General features: G+C 45.0%; 1 protein-coding gene across 2 annotated transcripts in view; it reads right to left on the reverse strand.

Moving 5' to 3' along the window:
• The window catches only part of Srgap1 (SLIT-ROBO Rho GTPase activating protein 1), a 294,864-nt gene that overhangs the window by 94,490 nt on the left and 180,373 nt on the right, over positions 1–20,001 (reverse strand). The gene's annotated exons all lie outside the window — the stretch shown is intronic.

Below are 20,001 nucleotides of genomic sequence, written 5' to 3' on the forward strand. Positions count from 1 at the left end.
GGTGGAGAAGGGGGAGGCAGGCAGCTCGTGCATGTGGTCTCAAGCTTCGAACTCACAAAGCTGACTGCCAGTGCTGTACTTCCTCTGGCAAGGGATCATCTCTGCATGGCCTCTCCAAAGAAAGCCACCAGCTGGGGACCAAGTGATTGAACACCTGTACCTATGAGGAACATTTCTTATTCAAACCCCACAGTTAGCATGGGAATTTTGGGCCCCTCTGAATAAAATGCGCACTGGCTTAACAGGGGAAGAAGGTGATGTCAAGAACGTTCCTGACAGGATTGCCTAACTCCACAGCCTGCTGCCTTACTAGCCATCTGTTGTGAGAGCTCCTCCCGCTCCTTCAGCCAATAGCCGCTGAGATACCAGCCCATTGGGGCGTGGTCTCTCTCCCTTTAAAAATGCGGCCACTTCCCTCTCCCCCCCCCCCCTCTCTCTCTCTCTCTCTCTCTCTCTCTCTCTCTCTCTCTCTCTCTCTCTTTCTTACTTCCTGCTCCGTTTCCAGCAACTAGACTCCCTTCCTGATTGCGCAGAGGGCTGTTGTTTGGACGGTGATCTGTAAGTTTTTTCCCCTTTAAATAAATAACCATTCTATTAATCATAATTCCAAACTGGTGTGAGATTGTTGTGACTTACACCTTCGCCTTCAGCTATCGGCCCCTACAAGTTCTGAGAAACACTGCAGCATTCCGTGTCAACCACTTAAGGGAGAAGTCTTTTTTATAAAAGCACATGTATGTACATACACACATACACACACGCACGCACACACACAATATACATTCACATACACCCTCACATATAACATACACATTCACACACTCAGACACATACTCATGCACACATTCACACATATACATTTGTACACACACTCATGTTAACATACATGTATGCACATACTCATGCACACATTCACACACATTCACATACACACAACACTTGTGTACACACATTCTCTCTCTTTCTCTCTCTCTAACACACACATATGCACACACAGACACATACACGGTTCCAATTATAACTGAGTTTCTGCAGGTCATCATCCTATCTGGACCAGCAGGCTGGGAACGCAGCCTGGAAGTCCATCATTTTTGCCCCCCAGGAAGCGTTAAGATTCAAGGAGAAGGACAGACTGCCGAGACACCCCAGTCATACCAGAAACTGCAGCATGGGGAGCCTGGTCCCTCCTCCAGGGGTTTTGAGAACTTCAGCCTATCCTTCTGAGTTTGGCCTCCACTTAGCCATGCTGTGCATGCCAAAGACAGCAGTCCCTTTTAAAGGAGCACTTGGGCTACTGTGGGATCTTTCCTCCTGACATCTCTAGCCTTCTTGCTCTTTGGTAAATAGGGCCATCCCATCCCATCCTAGTCTATCCCAGCCTAGTCTATTCTATCCTAGCCTAATGTTCATCCTGTCATTAGTGGTAGAATGTACAAAGCATAGGGCAGTGTGGGTAGCCCTCCTTCCTTACAGTTTCTAAGGCATGATGTAAGGCAGAGGTTCCCAACCTGTGAGTGGTGACTCCTTTGGGGGGGGGGGCACACATCAGATATCCTGTATATCAGATATTTACATTACAGTTCATAACAGTAGCAAAATTATGGTTTTAAAGTAGCAATGTTATCATTTACGATTGGGGGTCACCACAACACGAGGAAGGTTGAGAACCAGTGATGGAGAGAGAAAAGTGCAGGCTTTGGCCCATGGTCCAGCCTTGAAGCAGAGAGCACAGCTGAGAAATTGGAGGTGGAGCAAAAATAGATCAGCAGAGGTGTTTCTTATTGTTTCATGCTGACAGGCAGGCCAGCAAAAACCTCTTCAAAACTCATACATACACACACACACCAGTGAGGAAGCTCTAGGAGTTGACTGTATAGACAGCTATATGTTCACAAAACATGCGAATTCATAGAAGCTTCCAGCCCCTCAAGAGTGTAAACCCCACAGTTCAACATATGATAAGTTAGCTATAAAACTAAGAGGACATTAGACTAGTTTTTTTTTTTTTGTTGGGGGAGTGGGGGGTCAGAATACATTGGCTTGTATGTGGAGGCCCAAAAATGTGAGCTTATTTCCACCTTGTCTGAAGGTCAGAGTTTTAGCTTGTTCAAAATTGTTGACAAGTATGGCTACACACCCTGACCTAGGGTGTGATTACTTGGTCTCTTTGACATTAAGATGGTCCATACAGGTAGATCCACTCCACCTTGACCAATGGTCGGGATAGTCAAGCAGACTTCTGCTCCTTCTTTTGAAATAGGAGGTTTGACCGTGGGAGTGGCTGCTTTCAGGATACTTGGTCTAGGGTGGATTCACTGCCTAAACAACAGAATGTTTCTCTCTCATGAGTTAATGGCTCGATGACTCAACATATTGAAGCAAGTAACTCTTAGTTTGTCCTTTGTATCATGTTAAAGAAGCCTTTTGTCTTCTTCCCTGTTGTACTGGGGCATAAAAGTGTATAAAAATTAAATGGGGCGAATTTTAGGAGTTCCCCTGGAACTCCTTCACGACACTATCCAATGTTTTCTGTATTATTATTTTCACCTGCGTCTTTGTCTACTATTTTTCTATTTATTTATTTATTATGTATGCAATATTCTGTCTGTGTATATGCCTGCAGACCAGAAGAGGGCACCAGACCCCATTACAGATGGTTGTGAGCCACCATGTGGTTGCTGGGAATTGAACTCAGGACCTTTGGAAGAGCAGGCAATGCTCTTAACCACTGAGCCATCTCTCCAGCCCTGTCTACTATTTTTCTAATCCCTGTTCCCTACCCTGGTCCTCGACACTTGTAGTCATCTACCTTACAGCTTTTGAGCAGCTACTTTCCAGGGCTGTGTTAGGTTTGAGGCCAGACAGGACCCAATGGGGCGGGGATGGGCAAGCAGACCCACACTGCAAAGCAAACAGGGGTCTGTCACATGTACAGGTGTGAGTGGACCATGTGGATGTCAGGGCTGGCTGAACGGAGTTCGGTGATGAAGGATTCTCAGGGGTCTTTTTAATTAGTTTATATTTAACTCTAGAAGCACAGAGAGAAAAGTGAGTAGAAAATGTTTCGTTTATATTAAGGATATAAAATGAGGGGAAGCCAGCTCTCAACATGAATGCTAGTCAGTCCGTATCTACAGCATAGCCCTCTCATTCCAGCCCTACGTCCCATTCAAGTCCCCCTATACCAGTGGTTCTCAATGGGGGGGAGGGGAGAATGACCTTTACACAGGGGCCAGCTAAGACCATCAGAAAACACAGATATTTACATTACAATTCATAACAGTAGCAAAATTACAGTTATGAAGTAGTAACAAACATAACTACAGTTGGGGGTCACCACAACATAAGGAACTATGTTAAAAGGTCCCAGCATTAGGAAGGTTGAGAGCCACTATCCTAGACTGTATTTCCCATTGCCATTTGGGGCACCAAGGCAGACAAGTAGCTGGTGGCTAAGTCACAAACAATTGGTCAGTAGGACTGAAATGGTGAGCTTTCATAAACCCATCTTCCTTCCTTGGACATGTGTGCCTCTTTCGAGATTAACAAAATCAATTTGCAGAACAGCATTTTCTGAGTAAATTTTGTAGAAGTCACTTGGCTATGAGTGCAGAATCATAAGATAAACTACCTGAGTTCAAATCTGCTCCCATACTTACGTGCTGTGTGATCTTGGACAGAACCATTGCTCAGAATAAATGGCACACCAAATAACGCCACTTAGATTTCCAACAGAAATCAACTAGAAAAACAACTTCAGGGGCAGCCTTTCCTGGGGAGTCTTCTGTCTCAAGATTGGACCCACCAAAAGGGAACACACTTGCCTTTTATCTTCTTGTTATTTCATAAACCAACAAGATAAAATTCATAACGCCAAAGAAGGGCCTAAAAGTCAAACATTACACCAGTGCGCAGGTGAACTTTGTCCCGGGCTGTTATCTCTTCTGCGGGCTCATTCATCTCCTCCAGAAACTACCTACTCCAATCCAAAACTGCACACAGACCTCTGTTCCCTCTCCCCTAAGATGTCGCTGAAATTTCAAACTTGAACCTTCTGTATGGCCCTATTGTACCTGTGTGTTAATAAGTTTACATGCTTCAATTTCATTTTCTGATAATTTGCTTACTGTACGTTTGCTTTATAGATTGGGATTGTTAAACTTCCGGGAGGGGCGGCCTGAAAGAAAGGTTTTCTTCCTGTGCCTATATAATCTAACTGGCGCCCCAATTTCTTCACTGTTAAATAAAATTGCAATGTTGTTGCCTGGACGGGGCTGTGGGAGGGTTCTGAGCGTTACTAACAAACGGCACGGAAGAAAGCCGACGGAACACCCACATAATAGATGCCAGCTGCTGATATTTGAGGAAAGTGTCATAAGATGACTCATTTTAATACTATGTGATGACTTCTCCGCAATTGGGGCGGGGGAGGGGGTGACCATTTCCAAAGGGGCAAAAGGAGTGGGGTGAGAAGTGGCTTCACTAAGTGGATGCTAAGAAATGTTAGCAATTTTACTCTTTTGAACTAATGAACGGACAAAAAGGAACAATCATGATGAACAAGCAATAGGATGAAAGACTGCGAAGCTGGCTTCTCAGAGAAAACGTGCCGTGCGCCCTGGCTCCACTGGCTCGGTCTCAGCAGGGCAGTCTGAATTTATCATCAAATTGTACTTAGAATTCACACAAATGCTTTGAACGAAAGACACTGTCTGGTACTCTAGACCCTGCTGGCGAGGGACGGCCAACCTACCAAAGGACAGGGTGCTGGAGATGCAGAGAAGAAACAGAGTATAGGTAAAGACAGAGAGCCCGCGTACAAAAGGAGTTAGTTATAAGGATTATAAAAATTATGAAAATAATTTCGTTTGGCTCAGTGTACCATTAAGGACTTCATTTCGGGAGTAATTACACAGGCAGCATTTTTAATGGAAATCACCGACCTATGGAATAGTAGTTGTGGGCTTGGTATGGGCGAGGCTACAAAACTGCTCCTAACTTTAGCCTTCATGACTCTGGCGGGGGCCTCATCTATGAGAGAGGACCACACGAGGTCTCCCTACAGGACCAAAGTTAGGGGGCTCATCAGACCAAAGTATCACATTTTAGGGGAAGAAAGGTTTTATTAATCTTCTACTTCCAGGTCACGGTCCATCACTGAGGGGCAGTCAAGGCAGGAATATAAAACAGGAACCTGAAGCAGAAATCATGGGGAACACGGCTTTGCTGGTTCACTGGCAGGCTTGATTACATGTTTACGCTAACTTAGGTTTCTTATACAGCCCAGGGCCGTCCGTCTAGGAATGCTACTGCCCACAGTAGGCTGGGCCCTCCTGCATCAGCCAGTACTCAGGACAATCCACGCAGGCTCCCATGGGTCTATGTCATCTAGCAAGTTCCTGGAGACTTCCCCTCAGACCGCACTAGGTGGTGTAAACTTGATTAATAAAGCTGGCCCGAACACTTTTCCTCCAGATAGACTGGCTGACTTTGTTTGGGTTACTACTCCTTCCCATATTGCTGGTTCCAGCAACCACTCCTACAATCCTACAGTTAAAAAAACTGCAAGTGAGAGGCTGGAGGGATGACTCAGCGGTTAAGAGCACTGGCTGTTCTTCCTGAGGACCCAGGTTCAATTCCCAGCACCCACATGGCAGCTCACAACTGTCTGTAACTCAAGTTCCAGGGAATCTGACACCCTCACACCAATACACATAAAATTAAATTAAATAAATTATAAAAAATTATAAGTGAAGTCACTGTAAGTCAGAGATTTCCGGAGTATGAAAATCATGGTCAGGCTTGTATTTATGCCCCCTTGCTAGAGACTGGATGCTTTCTTCCCCATGCCCGGGAACTATGCTCTTGAAGGGGCTTCAGGAGTCTCAGACACTCCAGGGTGGGTGTGCTCTCTGCTTCTTGTGTGCAGTTTGTGCCCTGGGCACAGCTTTGTAGGGCTGTACTGGCTCATAGCTTCCCCTTCTGAAGGCCTGGGCGGTCCACACAATCTTAGGTCTTTCTAACGCTAACTGCAGCTGGATTTGAGTCCAAAACTCCAAACAGTAACTACACACTGTATGGAGGTGATAAAGCACCATGACCAGGGACGCTCATGGAAGTGTTTATTTGGGCTAGGGTTCCGGGGGATAGAGTTCATCATGCAGGGCAAGTGTGGCAGCCAGCAGGCAGCATGGTGGCAGGAGGAGATGCTGACAGGTCGCATCTTGCTCCCAAGCAAGAAGCAGGTAGAGGGAACTGAGGTGGTGTGTTGTCTTCAAACCCTTCAAGCCCATCTCCAGGGACATACTTCCTCCAACAAGGCTGCACCCCTAAACCTCCCTGAACAGAGCACCGACTGGGACCAAGTGTTCACACATCTGAGCCTACAGGGATGTTCTCAGCCCAGCCAGGACAATAAACAATATACTGCCCAGTAGCTAAAGGCAAGTTATTGTTTTTTATCATCAGGGTAGATGATGGATAAATTTTAGTCCCAAAGAAAAGTTGGGGTAACAATATACTAATTATTGCCCCATCTCTGCTGACTGGAGCCAGGAAGCAGACCACCACACTGTGCTGGGGGTACGGGGTTTCTCTGGAACCTTCTGAGGGCTCTGGTAACTCATCCCATCTGGTTCGTCTCACAGAACACACCCAGAAATGAACAATGCCTCCTCCCTGCAGGCTGTCTTGCTCATTGCAGTATTGATGAACCTTACTCGGGGATATCTATCATCCTAGTGACTTTAATTAGCTCCCAAACTGATTATTGATCAATCATCAAGGACTCATTAGGGAGGAAAGCCCAGAATTCTTTAGCAGCGCGGGGCTGATATACAGAGACGCAATGGGCTTCTGTTTCGACTTCTACGTTTGAGTTCAAGGGGGGCGTTTGTCATGCTCAAAATGCTAAACTGAACAATAATTTCAAAGTGTTAATATTAATTACAATTGGTTTATAAGTCTTTGCTACTTTAATAAAACTGTTTAGTGGAAAATGGGTAATTTGGCTTATGAAGGATAAATTATTTTATGCCTCATTAAAAAGCAAATGTTTCTATTTGTAATGAGGGAAAACTGTACAAATTAATCTTAATTTGAGCTTTTTCAACAGCTTTTAGAGGCAATTTCTAATTTAAAGCTTGGAGTCATGGCCAAGTGTTACTGGTTCTGTTCATCTCCAAGGGACTCCTGATGAGCAAGTGGACTCAGCAAAGACTGCTCCCGCCCCTTCTGTCACCAGAGAAACCTTGTCTAATGACTTTATTAATATATTACTTCATCGTGTGACATATGTTATGTGGCACATATACGACAACATGTGATGTATTTATTATTCTTGCTTCTGCTGGGTTTTTTTAGCACAGAAGATAATTTTTCATAAGTACAATAAAATAATTTAGCGAGAATAATGCTAAAAGAGGTACTTACTTTAGAACTATCAGAGACTTCTCATATGAAATGCCAATAAACTTTTACCTAGTAAACTCTCCAAGATTATTCTCCTATCTTGTTTCTTATGTATATTTCACCATAGATGAGCAAAGGGGTGGGGCTAGATTTCTTAAAAAGTCCAGCTTATTCAACATTCGTTTTTAAATCACAAACTGGCCAACATCCTTACAATGCCGTAAGGGCACGGAGTTCCCTTCCGGGGCAGTATGCTTTCGCTCACACGTCCCTTCTTTGTGGAATGTGCTGGGTGTCTTCGGGAGGTCTTTGGAAGGTTGGCATCTATGAAGCCCAGCACCTAACACCATACAGATGAATATCCCACCAGCCTGCTTCAGCGCCTTCAGGACTGTGCAGCCACCATTGCTCCCAGGACTTCCAAGTTTGCTGAGAGTCCTCCCCTGCAAGCCAGTCTGTGCATATGACATGCAGGCGACAAAGAACCCTGTAACAGTTCTAGAGCTGACTGAGGGAGTAACACTTCAAGTACCTTCCATTTAACTGACTTTGGGCACAGATTCTGGGGTTTTGGACGGATGACAAATACTTGTATTCTCTACGCCCAGAGATATTACAAATCACAGCCTCTTTGCACGGACTTACAGTAAAGATACTGTACTGGTTGCTTTTGTGTGTCAACTTGACACAAGCTAGAGTCATCAGAGAGAAGGAAGCCTCAGCTGAGGAAATGCCTCCATGAGATCCAGCTGTAGGCATTTTCTCAATTAGCAATCAGTGGGGGAGGGTCCAGCCCACGGAGGGTGGTGCCATCCCCAGGTTGGTGGTTCTGGGTTCTATAAGGTGAGCTGAGCAGGCCAGGGAAAACAAGCCAGTAAGCAGCTTCCCTCCACCGCCTCTGCATCAGCTCCTGCCTCTGGGATCCTGCCTTGTTTGAGTTCCTGTCCTGCCTTCCTTCAGTGATGAACAGCAATGCTGAAGTGTAAGCCTAATAAATAAACCCTTTCCTCCTCAACTTGCCTTTTGGTCCTGGTGCTTCATCGTAGCAATTAAAACCCTAAGACAGATACCCTCTGTAAAAACAAGCATAGTGTCTTAAAGACAGTGCCTTTTATATTTCTGAGTGATTTAGATAATCAGGCTCAGGAAACAGGCTGCCAAGTCCAAAGCTTGGTCTTGCCTCTTAGCTTTGGCACCTCTATCCCAGAAATAAGATAGAGAGAAGGCTGTTGTGGCTACAAAACAAATAAATACAGCCCAAAGCTCTCAAAATTGTAGCCAGCATAGTGGATGCTTAATAAATTGTTATTGTGATTAATAAAACATTTCACCTTTCTTTCCTATCTGCTGGGCCTGACTGTTGGCCTCCCGGAAACTCACTCAGATTTTAGAACCCTACTCCCACAGGCCATGGGATTAGGTGGACAATCTGGAGCGATTAAGTCATGGGGGCAGGGCTGTCATAAATGGATCGCTGCCTACTAAAGAGGTCTTAGACTGGCCCTGCCCACCACAGGAGGAAACAGAGAAGAACTCTGAGCTAGAAAGGCCAGGAGGCTCTAGCCAGACAGTGAAACCTGTGTCTGTTATGATCTTGCACTGTCCTCAGCCCCCAAGATGTGAGAAATGAATTTCTGTCGTTTCTAAGCCCCTAGAGTCTTGTTATAGCAGGCTGAACAAACTCAGTCACAGTACCTATATTACAGTTCCACAGAGCCCTAACCCAGGCAATGCTCACTTATATATTCCTACACACCTGGGGGAGGCTGGGGAGCAAAGAGATCTTTCTGTTGTTGTGTTGTTTTGTTTTATGGATCAAAGAAACTGGCCTACAGAGAGACTTAATCCTTGCCTCACAAGTCAGTAATAAACAGGGAGAGCCATTCAGAAAGTTCCTGCATCAACAAGGGCTTTCATCTGAGGCTCTCAGAGGCACTAGAATACAAGCTCAATCTATTGTTTGTAGAGGGAAGATACCTCTACCAGGGCCCCCCCTGAACAGTGGGGGCAGGAGGGAAACAAATGAGCAACGTGTTTTGTGCAGCTGGAGATGTTGAAGGGAAAAGCAAATGTATGATGGGAGGCTACCAAATACACTAGAATCTCAGCGTCGCCTGCCACTTACACAGCTCTCTCAGGCCTCCACTGATACGCGGGTGTGCCAGGCATCTGAGTGAGGATGGGTTAGGGACGAGATGCTTGACTGAGCACACAAAACACTTGGGGATCTGGAAGTCACCCCAGCACTGCGACTTTAACTAACATGGAAATGCCATGTTAGTTAAAAAAAAGGGAATTCTTTTCGTTTAATGAACAATAGTCTGAAATTTGACACCTCTTCCCCAAATCTCAAACTGAATGCTAGGCTGGTGTAGAAGACAAAAGGAAAGAAGAAAGCACAGCCCTTTGTTAGTCTGAGCAGGAAAACCTTTTGAGTTTTCATCCTGCTTTTGATTGGAACTTAACCATTCTTTGTTTTAAAATTCTATGGATGTGCACATGTGTGTGCAAGTGCATGTGTGTGGAGGCCAGGGGCCAGTGCCAGTTGTCTTCCTAATCTCTCTGTACCCTTTCCTTTTCCCTTTCCCTTTTCCCTTTCCCTTTTCCCTTTCCCTTTCTCCTTTCCTTTCCTTTCCTTTCCTTTCCTTTCCTTTCCTTTCCCTTTTCCTTTTCCCTTTCTTTTCTCTCTCTCTCTCTCTCTCTCTCTCTCTCTCTCTCTCTCTCTCTCTCTCTCTCTCTCTCTCTCTCTCTCTCTCCAGGCTCTCTTACTGAATCCCCAGCAGGAGTATTTACAAGGTTGGTGGCTCAGCAAGCCCTAGGCCTCCTGACTCCTCTGCTCAGAGCTAGAATTACAGGCAGAGGGCTCTGTGCTTGGTGTCTCATGTGGGTGCTGGGAGACCACATTCAGGCCTTCATGCTTGTGTGGCAACCACTTTCCCCACTGAGCCATTTTCCCAGACCTCACCTATAGTTTTGTTTGTTGTACAATCTCCTTTTAGTAACTGTCTTGAAACCGTCCAGCCACTGACCTTCCCAGATGTGACTGGGGGGCGGATCCCTTGCGTGGAACTTGGCTTTTCCCAACTCTGTGCTTTGACCCTGCTGCTCCCTTCAACGGCTACTGTATCTTATCTTCCCCATTAATGAATGACTGTGGCTCTTCTTAGTCCTCACTGCAGGCCTTTCTTTGTATCACCGAGCTCTGTGGGCATCTCCCATCTTTCGGTATAAAATGGTAGTCTGTGGTGAAATGTTGTTTGTGATCTCACAAATAAAGTCTGTCTGAAGATCAGAGTGTAAAGTGAAGTCACTAGTTAGCCAAAGAGGCCAGGCAGTGTTGGTGTACACCTTTAATTCCAGCACTGGGGAGGCAGAGGCAGACATTCTCTGTGAGTTCAAGGCCACCCTGTGCTATACAAGATTGATCCAGTCTAAAAGAGAAACAGAGCCAGGTGGTAGTGGCTCACACCTTTAATGCCAGTACTTGGGAGTCACACACCTATAATCCCAGCACTAGGGAGGTAGCGATAGGAAGGGACATGGCTGGGTAGAGAGAGGAATATAAGGCAGGAGGAGATAAGGAGCTCAAGGCATTCAGTCTGGGGATTGTTAGAGACAGGATCTTGGCCCCTTGGTTCTGAGGATTTCGTAGAGGTAAGAATTAGTGGCTGGCTGCTCTGCTTCTCCGATCTTTCAGCTTTCACCCCTAATATCTGACTCTGGGTCTTTATTAAGACCAATTAGAAACTGTGCTACGGGAGTCCTTCAGCATCTCTGGGGGACAGGTTCCACAATGCCTCACAAAATCTGGATGCCCAAGTCCTTTCCTTTAAAGGGCATAGCACTGGCACAGAATCTTTTATCCCCTGCCATGTATTTTAAGTCATCTCTAGATCCTTTCCACTAACCAGTGCAAAGCAAATGTTGGGTACATAGGTACCACACTGTTAATCAGAGAACCATGGCAAGAACACAAGGTCCATAAATGTCCAGTAGAGATGCCAGGTTCTGGACCGTTTTTGGCCCATGGTTGGTTGACCACCATGGATGTGGTAGTCAGCTGTGATGGTCTGCTTGGCTGTATCACCGCTAATGAAAAGGTACAGCATGTGGGCTAAATGGGCAGTCAGTCTGCTCTGAGACTTCCTGTCATCGTGGGCAAAGTACTTCTGTCTCTCCACCTTGGCTGCCTGCCACAAGAGTTTAAAGAATTATGTAAATGGTTCTGACCAGAGCCAGGAGGAAGGCTACCTGCTATTACAAAGGTGCTGTGTACAGCTGCCACTCTGCAAGCCTCTGAGCTGGCCCACATCTCACAGGAAGCTATGCGCTAGTTGGAATTCAAGCTCCGGTTTCATTTCCAGCCTGGCCGTGAATTAGTTCTGGGGCTTGAGTGAGCAATCACCTGGGTTTGGTGGACCACTTCCAAAATGAGCAGATTTAGTCGGTCATTGCTAGAGACCAATTTAGTACTCAAGTTCTATTAGACTAAGGCATATTAAATCCAGAATGTCACATGGGTCAGAAACCAGGTGCACTTAGGTAGGTTGAAATGGCTCACCAGATGCAACTGACTTAGATCTTGATTTGCTTGGTCTTTCTTTCTTTCTTTCTTTCTTTCTTTCTTTCTTTCTTTCTTTCTTTCTTTCTTTCTTTCTTTCTTTCTTTCTTGTTCTTCTTCTTCTTTTTTTTTTTGAGACAGGATGTCTCTGTGTAGCTTTGGAGCCTGTCCTGGAACTAGCTCTTGTAGACTAGGTTGGCCTCACTCTCACACAGAGATCCACCTGCCTCTGCCTCCCAAGTGCTGGGATTAAAGGCTTGTGCCACCACTGTCCGGCGAGTTATTTTCTTTCTACTGAGAATCCTTTCTTGTCCATTTTTCAGATAAACAATCGAGGAAAAGGGTTTATTCTATGTTTCAGAATGTTTTTCTACACTGTGTGAAGATGTGTCACTGTGATTGGTTAAATAAAGGGCTGAATGGCCAATAGCTAGGCAGGAGGGAATAGGTGTGATTTCCTAGGAGAGAGAGGACTCTGGGAAGATGAGAGGCAGAGACACCAGCGAGACGTGAAACAAGTTGGACATACAGAACAGAGGAGAGGTATCTGAACCATGTGGCAGAACGTAGATTAACAGACGCAAGTTAATTTAAGTTATAAGAGGTAGTTGAGATAAAGCTAAGTCCAAGCTTTCACAATTAATCAGAAGCCTCCATGCTGTTATTTCTATATACTCTATATATTGTGTATATACACATATAGGTTTGGCGAACAATGGCAAGCAAAGCTCAACAGCTTACCCAATAAAAATAAATATAATTAAGATGCCTGTCATTAATGGATTCTAATAATTTAAAAGCCATAATTCTATGTTTCAGAATATAACAGTTTGGGTAAAATACTTTGTTGTTGGCGAACATTCTAATTATGAAACTTTTTTTAATGTTTAAAATTTTTTTTAGGAAAACGTGCACTTTCTTTTTCACCTCCAAGCCAGTAGTTTTGGGGAAAGCAAGTTCGCCTTGCTCGCGTAGACTGCCACAGCTGTGTCTGTGTATCTGTCTGTGGTTGAGAAGCACCAATCAAAAGCCATTTTCAAATCATATTAATACATGAAAAATCTGGGCAGGAATGAGGCGGGGACTGAGCATCATTAGCTCGCAAAGGGTCCTAAATAGGACCTCTGTAGAGCTGTTCCCACACGGGCATCAGGGATCCGTGAGATGTGAGCTTCATTTGGGAAGGTTTGCTTACCTCCCCCGAAAGTCAACTCTGGGGTTGTTGACCAAAAGCCGTATCATACCAACACCTTTCTGTTTCCACTCAGGTAACAAAGCGAGGGACAGACACATCGGAAAGCAGCACAGGCTGCTTGGGAAAATCTTTCCCAGGTCCCTTCACTGGGAGTGTGGTATTCCAACGAGGGTTTCCAGGTGGGAGATTTTGATATATTCCTTTCTCCTTATTTCTGTCTGTTCAGGTTTTACTCCAGGGCTCAGCCCTTTCTTTTGTAGTTCATCTCAAAGGAATGAATTTCCATTTTCATTATAGAAATCTATTCCAAGTATTCAAAATGCCCGGAGGTAAAAGAAACACTTCATGGGGGGAAAAAAAAAGTTCTTTGAGGCTCTCTGAAAAACATCTTTTTGGGAACCTCTAACATTGCCTGGGGCATGCTTCCTCGGGAGTCTGTTGGCTCCAGGTTTATAAGCTTATAAAACCAATGGGAGGCTTCCTTTCACAGTTCTGAGGCCAAGTTTCCAAAGACTCAAAATAACAGCACCATCTTCCTTATTCCTGATAACACAATGATGAGTCTTTGTATTTTAACATTTTTCAAGGGCTATGTGCTTCAAACACATGTGAAGGCCAGGGTGGACACTGTCCTCATAAGTGTCTCTAACAACTACTCCCTGTGTGAGTTCCTGAGAGCCTCTGGCATGGTGTCCAGGACAGTGTCTATCTGCCATTTATGTTTCCGGACAAAAAGAATTCGAAGAAGGAAGAAACAGGTGAATGGATCAAGACAGTGGATCTCAGCAATAATCATTGTCTGAACAAACACGCATTTGACAGACAGCATGGACAGTACCACACTCAAGCTAAATGAAAGACAATGTTTTTAAGGTTCCCTAAGTGGACACACACTTACACTAAAGTTGAACAGACAAAGGAATTTATCTACCAGCTCAGTAACCCACATAATAGCTTTAGAAGCTCTATCAAGGTTTTAAAAGTAAAAAAATGTTTTACCTCTGAATTCCTCTGTTCCTCAGGTTGGTCAGACACAAATGCACACGCACGCACACACACACACACACAGAGTTTCTCCCTCTGCTTCTCTCGGCATCCTCCCTAGGGCAGAGTGGTCCAGTGGGGATTGATGGGTTTTGGAGAAAGAGCTGGGGTTAGATTTTAGATGAGTCATTTACTGTCTGTGTGACCGAGCTAATAATTCAGTCCCAGTCCCTACTTGTAAAACCGAGCCTCGGTCTGCCCGTGTCATGGGACTGCTATGTGAAATCAGCATCGTGGTGAGTCCGCCTGAACTCAGGCTGGGTAACACCTCGTTTGCTCAGTTCTCTTCCTGGCGATTTAACAGAACTTGAGGGTGGATCACTTCTGGGGCACGGCTACTCACGCACAGGCCACTGATACACAAAGTGAGCGGAATCAATAATACAAATTAACCGCCAGGTTCATGTGTATTTATTTATCCTGATGCTTGTGTTCATCTCTGTTAGAATTAGTTGACATAAACCCGTAAAATGCCACAAAGCCTATGGGAGGTAAAGGAACATTAACAGAAGACAAAGCATTGTAAATCTTAAGTTTATAACATATAATTTCACCTTTCGAGGCTTTGGTATTGGGACAAAGCCCTTATGGGGTTGATTAAAGGCTAATCTGGTTTTGAATGCTCCCTCTAACTCTGGGTCATAGGTTCCCTCGCCCAAGTCCCTACCACAGTCCTGTTATTACTCATTTAGTTTTCTTTTCTTTTTTTTGGCCGGGGGTAAAATGTCAAGACAGGGTCTCTTGTGAAACAGTCCTGGCTATGCTGGAACTTGCCCTGTAGACCAGGCTGGCCTCAAACTCACAGAGATCCGCCTGCCTCTGCCTCACGAGTGCTGGGATTAAAGCTGTGCGCCACCATAAATTACCTCCCTTGTTTTTTGTTTTTAACAAAATTCACTCTAAAACAAAACAAAACCCCCCAAAACCAGCTAAATCTGGAACACCCAAATTTAGCGTGTTAGCCTGATATTTAAAAATTCTACACTTTGAAACTTTTTGGAGCTTAAGTGCTTTGAATATTCCAAAACCTGACCTGGCCCCAAACAGTGTGGAGAAGGAAGACAATTTGCATACATATAAAAACACCCACAATACTGGCCACATTGTCCCTGATCTCTACATCTAATCCATGAGGCAGACAAGGATGGTTTACCATCCATGCCCTACTGATGACCAAGAGAATGACGGTGAGGGCGACACTAACGGGCAGGTGTTTACTGCAGTCCTGAATACTTTCAGGCTCTTGGTCCCTCAGCCACCGTATCATACATGCATCTGTCTTTGGTGTTTTTATCTTCTCACTAGAACTTGGTCTGTTTGCACTCCTGGCTCTCTCTCCAGGGTGTGGAACAGTGCCTGGCACAGGCAAAGGGTCAAAAAGTCTTGAATGAATAATTGTCTTAGTAACACTCACTCCTTATAGTAAGTCTAAGAGTACGGTATTATTGTGACTGCCGCTGCAGATGAGAAACTGAGGCAAAGGTCGGAGGGCCGTGATTTAAAAGCCACCATCCCCCCTGCTTCTCTGAAGCTTTGTTAGATGCTATGGTGGCTAATTTTAAGTGCCAACCTGACAAAGTCACAAGCTACCTGGTTATTTTGTTAAACATCACTGTAGGACTGGGTCTGATGAGTGTTTCTAGTTGAAATTAGCCCTTTAGCCAGAACACTGTGTAGAACAGATTGCTCTCTCCATCACATCTAGGTCTTACGCAATCCATCCGTGGCTTGCACTGATGAGACAGCTGGGAGATGGTCAGTCTACTTGCTGTGTGGCAGCCTGAGGCTGAGGCACTGAACTCTGGCCTCACACTTGGAATCTGATTTGGACTCAGACTAGAAATTATACCATTGATGCTCCGGTGTCTCCGGTTTCCTAACTGTAGATCCTGGGATGTTTTCATTCCCCACAGTTGTCAACCAAGCTGAGCTTGTGACACACACACCTGCTACCCCAGCACTTGGAAGGTGATTACACTCCTGTTTCCTATTAGGTGTTCAAGGTCTCAACCTCTACTGTAGAATGAGTTTGACGCCAACCTGGGCTACATGTGATCTTGTCTCAAGATTACTTTGCATGTGTGCATAGACACATGCGCACACGCATGCACACACACATATACACACTCTCGCACACACTCACTCACACACGCACTCACACACACTCACGCACACACTCCACATGCACTCTCTCTCACACACACACTCATACACACTCACTCACACGTGCAGCTTCACCGCCCTACTGGTTGTGTTTTCAGAGAGGTGAATTGCTTTCTCAGGACTATACAAAGAGCAAGGACCGGAGCTGGGGTCCCAGCACAAGTCTGTTGACAGCCTGTCTGGTCTTTGCTGTTTCATCATGACACACTACTGCTTGTTTCCTGACCCCTTTATCAATAACACTGTTGATTCTGACCTTTATCTTTAGTCGAACGCTCAACTTGGGAAGTACATTAGCAGCCGAGACTCAGATACAGAGTTTGAGGCTCCTGGTTTACCCTCTTACTTTCTGGTCCACTAAGTTCCGTCTGTTCGCTGTTTAGGTGAACATTTCTAAGCAGTACAGTTTGCCATCCTGACCCATGTTCAGTTTTTCCCTTACATTTTTAATTAAAGCAACATTAAATATTCTACTGATTCCTAAAAAAAAAAAACAGTACAAATGGGCAGGTGATAAATTAATTTATCCTTATTTGGGGGAGATAATAACATTTAGTTATCTGTTTTCAGAATGATTCCCTAGGCTATAGCAACAGAGACAAAGAGGCAGCAAAGGCTCCGGAGCCAGATGTGGCTTGAGTTCCTACTTCACTGGAGACTAGGCAAGCCAGGGCAAGCCTCTCTACACCCTTAGGTTCCACAACTACAGAATGGGGATAATGAGATAACCACCCCTGCAATGCTGAGGAGATCATGTAATGTGCTAGCACAATTACAGGTACCTACACAGTAAGTCTGTAATAAATGTTAACACTTTGGGAGGTATGACTAGCTATGAATAACTTCCTTTTTCTTCCAAGTGAACAAAATCCCCGTAAAACAAAGACACAGACAAAGGTTAGCAATAAACTGGCTAGCAAGAGACTGCAATTGCCAGATGTCCTTGAGGCTCCCAGGGACCATTCTGAGTTCTGGCCAAAGAGAGACATGTGAAAACATAATGTAGGGTTTCCACCAGGTCTTCCTGATAGCTGGGGCCCTGCGCTTCCCTCTCTCGGTTCTGTTTCCAGGAACACAGAGACTAGAGTTCCTGTAACTATCTGCAGCTCCAAGGACGGATGCTGCAATTGAGTTTCTCTGAACAACAGATTAGAAGCAGTCTGGTTCCCGAAGGGTTTCCTGGATATCAGCCCTGTGCTGCTTTGGCTTGTCCCTCACGGAGTCTAAAAATCCAACTAGAGGCTTGAACCCATTTTGAGTCCATGTTTTTGCAGATAAAGGCAAGATGGGACAAACACAGCTTGCACATCTTCAAGACCCCTCCTCCTTAAGATGGTTCAATCTTGACTGACAGCTTGAGTGGACTGAAGAGTGCCTAGAAGACCAGCAAAGAAAACCCTCGGCTGTGCCGATGAGGGTGTGTCCAGAGATGACTAAGGCAGGTGGGAATGCTTACCAAACTGTGGGTGGCAATCATGTGACAGAACAAATTGTGGGACGAAAAGAGGAAGGAAGAGGAAGCTCACTTGTGCAGGCAGGAGCTCCCTTCTCTGCATCCCAGCAACCAGGCTGTAAGCTAGCTCTCTGCTCTTGCTCAGGCTCACAGCAATGGATCCATGCAACCACGAACTCAAGCAAAACCATGAGCCAGAATAATCCTTCCACCCTTTCAAGTGTTTCTCTCAGGTGTCTGTCAGCACAGCAACAAGATGCTAAGGACACCTCTCTCAGAAATCAGTCTTTCACCAAAATCTCCTCTCTCCTGTTCAGAACTCCAGGGATCCATGTTCTATGCACTATGTAGCTTGCCCGTTATCCATTGATCAGGGCTTTATATTGTACGCTATGGCATCCCATACAACCTTAGGGATGTATGGGATTAGATTCAGCTCTGTCTAATGGGTGGGTGATGATAAAGCATCCTTCTCTGTTTCCCTGAGCAGCTACACGCTATGAGCCAAAGCCTCCTGGAATGTCTGAGTAATCAGCAAGCATGATGGGAGCAACAGGTCAGAGCCAGGGCACATGCTGAGACTGTCGCCCGCTTGGAGCCTGGCTGCAGCTTAAAACAGTCTCCTCACAAATAAGTTAACACATTTCCCAAATGCTCACTCCGACTCCCAGGGAGTTTCAAGGGTTCGTGAGCAAAGGAGAAATGAATATTTATCTGACTAGGAAATTAAAAAGCAACCAAATTCCCCGGGGTTATGTACTTTACACCCTAACTTTAGTGACCAGTATAACGTTATCAGCTGTTCAAAATTCTACATAAGATACCAGAAGGTTATTTGTTCCTGAGCAAATACTGGTCAGTGGTTAAACCATAATCATTAAACCCACGGTCCACTGTTCAACTATCCTATGCTTTCATTCTTTCTTAATATGAATTGAATACAAAAAATGCATAGATTTCATTTGGACAAGTCAGGATTTGTGTGTCTATAGGATAAAGTGTAGGAAGAGGCCAAGCAACAGCTCCTTTAAAAGTGTGTGTGACTGTGTGTGTGTGTATATCTGTGTATGTGTGTATATGTCTGTGTGTGAGTGTATCTGTGTGTGAGTCTGTACCTGTGTGTGTGCCTGTGTGTGAGTCTGTGTGTGTGAGCCTGTGTGTGTGTGTGTGTGTGTAGTGCAGTGTGCATATGTGAGAGATGGGTGGGAGGAGGAAGAAGGTGATCTCTGGTCTTCACTGAGCATGCTCTTCAAAGTGAATTTTCTTTCTAGGAGTTCAAAAAGATCTACAGATAATATGCCATTGCCTTTCCCCTCTATCTCTATCTATCCCACTGACTCTGAGAGGTTAAATGGCTGACAAGGCCATCCAGTTCATAGTCACCTTTCCTAGGACCTTCAGACTGCAGATTGATGTTGATTAGATTTCTGAGGACATGTGTCAGCAGCCTTGATCTAACTCCCAGGGTCTGCTAAATACTCAAGCCCGGTGGACAGAAGGATCTAGGAGACATTGGAGAAGTTACACTACCTCCTCACTACATGTCCAAGCCGCCCAACAGGCTTCTCTTGGATCTATCTGGTGATGACATTAAATGTGACTCCAGGTATACAGCTAGGCCTGCTAACATGGAAGTTCTGCGGGTTGCATGCAGATCAAAGTTTCTGAAGGAGAAATTGACATACAGAAGTCATCTCTTCAATTCAAAATAAAAAATGCAGCAAATGTGCTCTATAAAAACATAGTTATTATGTTCACAGAAAATATAACAACTCCCCAATATCATATAGATACAAAAATCAGCGGGCGGCAGTGACACAGGCCTTCAATTCCAGCACTCAGAGGCAAGCGGATCTCCAAGTTCTGGGCCAGCCTGGCCTACAAAGAGTTCTAGGAGAGGCTCCAAAGCTACAGAGAAACCTGATCTTGAAAAGCCACCCCTCCCCCAAAATAAAATTTTAGAAAAGAGTCCAGAAGATGGCTCAGGAATTAAGAGTGACTGCCGCTCTGGCAGAGGACCCGAATTCAGTTCCCAGGTCCACAATGCAGCTCACAACTGCCTGCAACTTCAGCCGGGGGACCTGACCCCTTTTCTAGACTTGCCTGGCACAGGTACATATATAATATGTGCTCAGAGGGACACATGTATACACAAATAAAAATAAATCTGAAGAG

Source organism: Alexandromys fortis, unplaced genomic scaffold, assembly GCF_014885135.2.
Source record: "Alexandromys fortis isolate MF-2015 unplaced genomic scaffold, M_Fortis_MF-2015_v1.1 scaffold_371, whole genome shotgun sequence".
In the NCBI taxonomy this organism is placed as follows: Eukaryota; Metazoa; Chordata; class Mammalia; order Rodentia; family Cricetidae; genus Alexandromys; species Alexandromys fortis.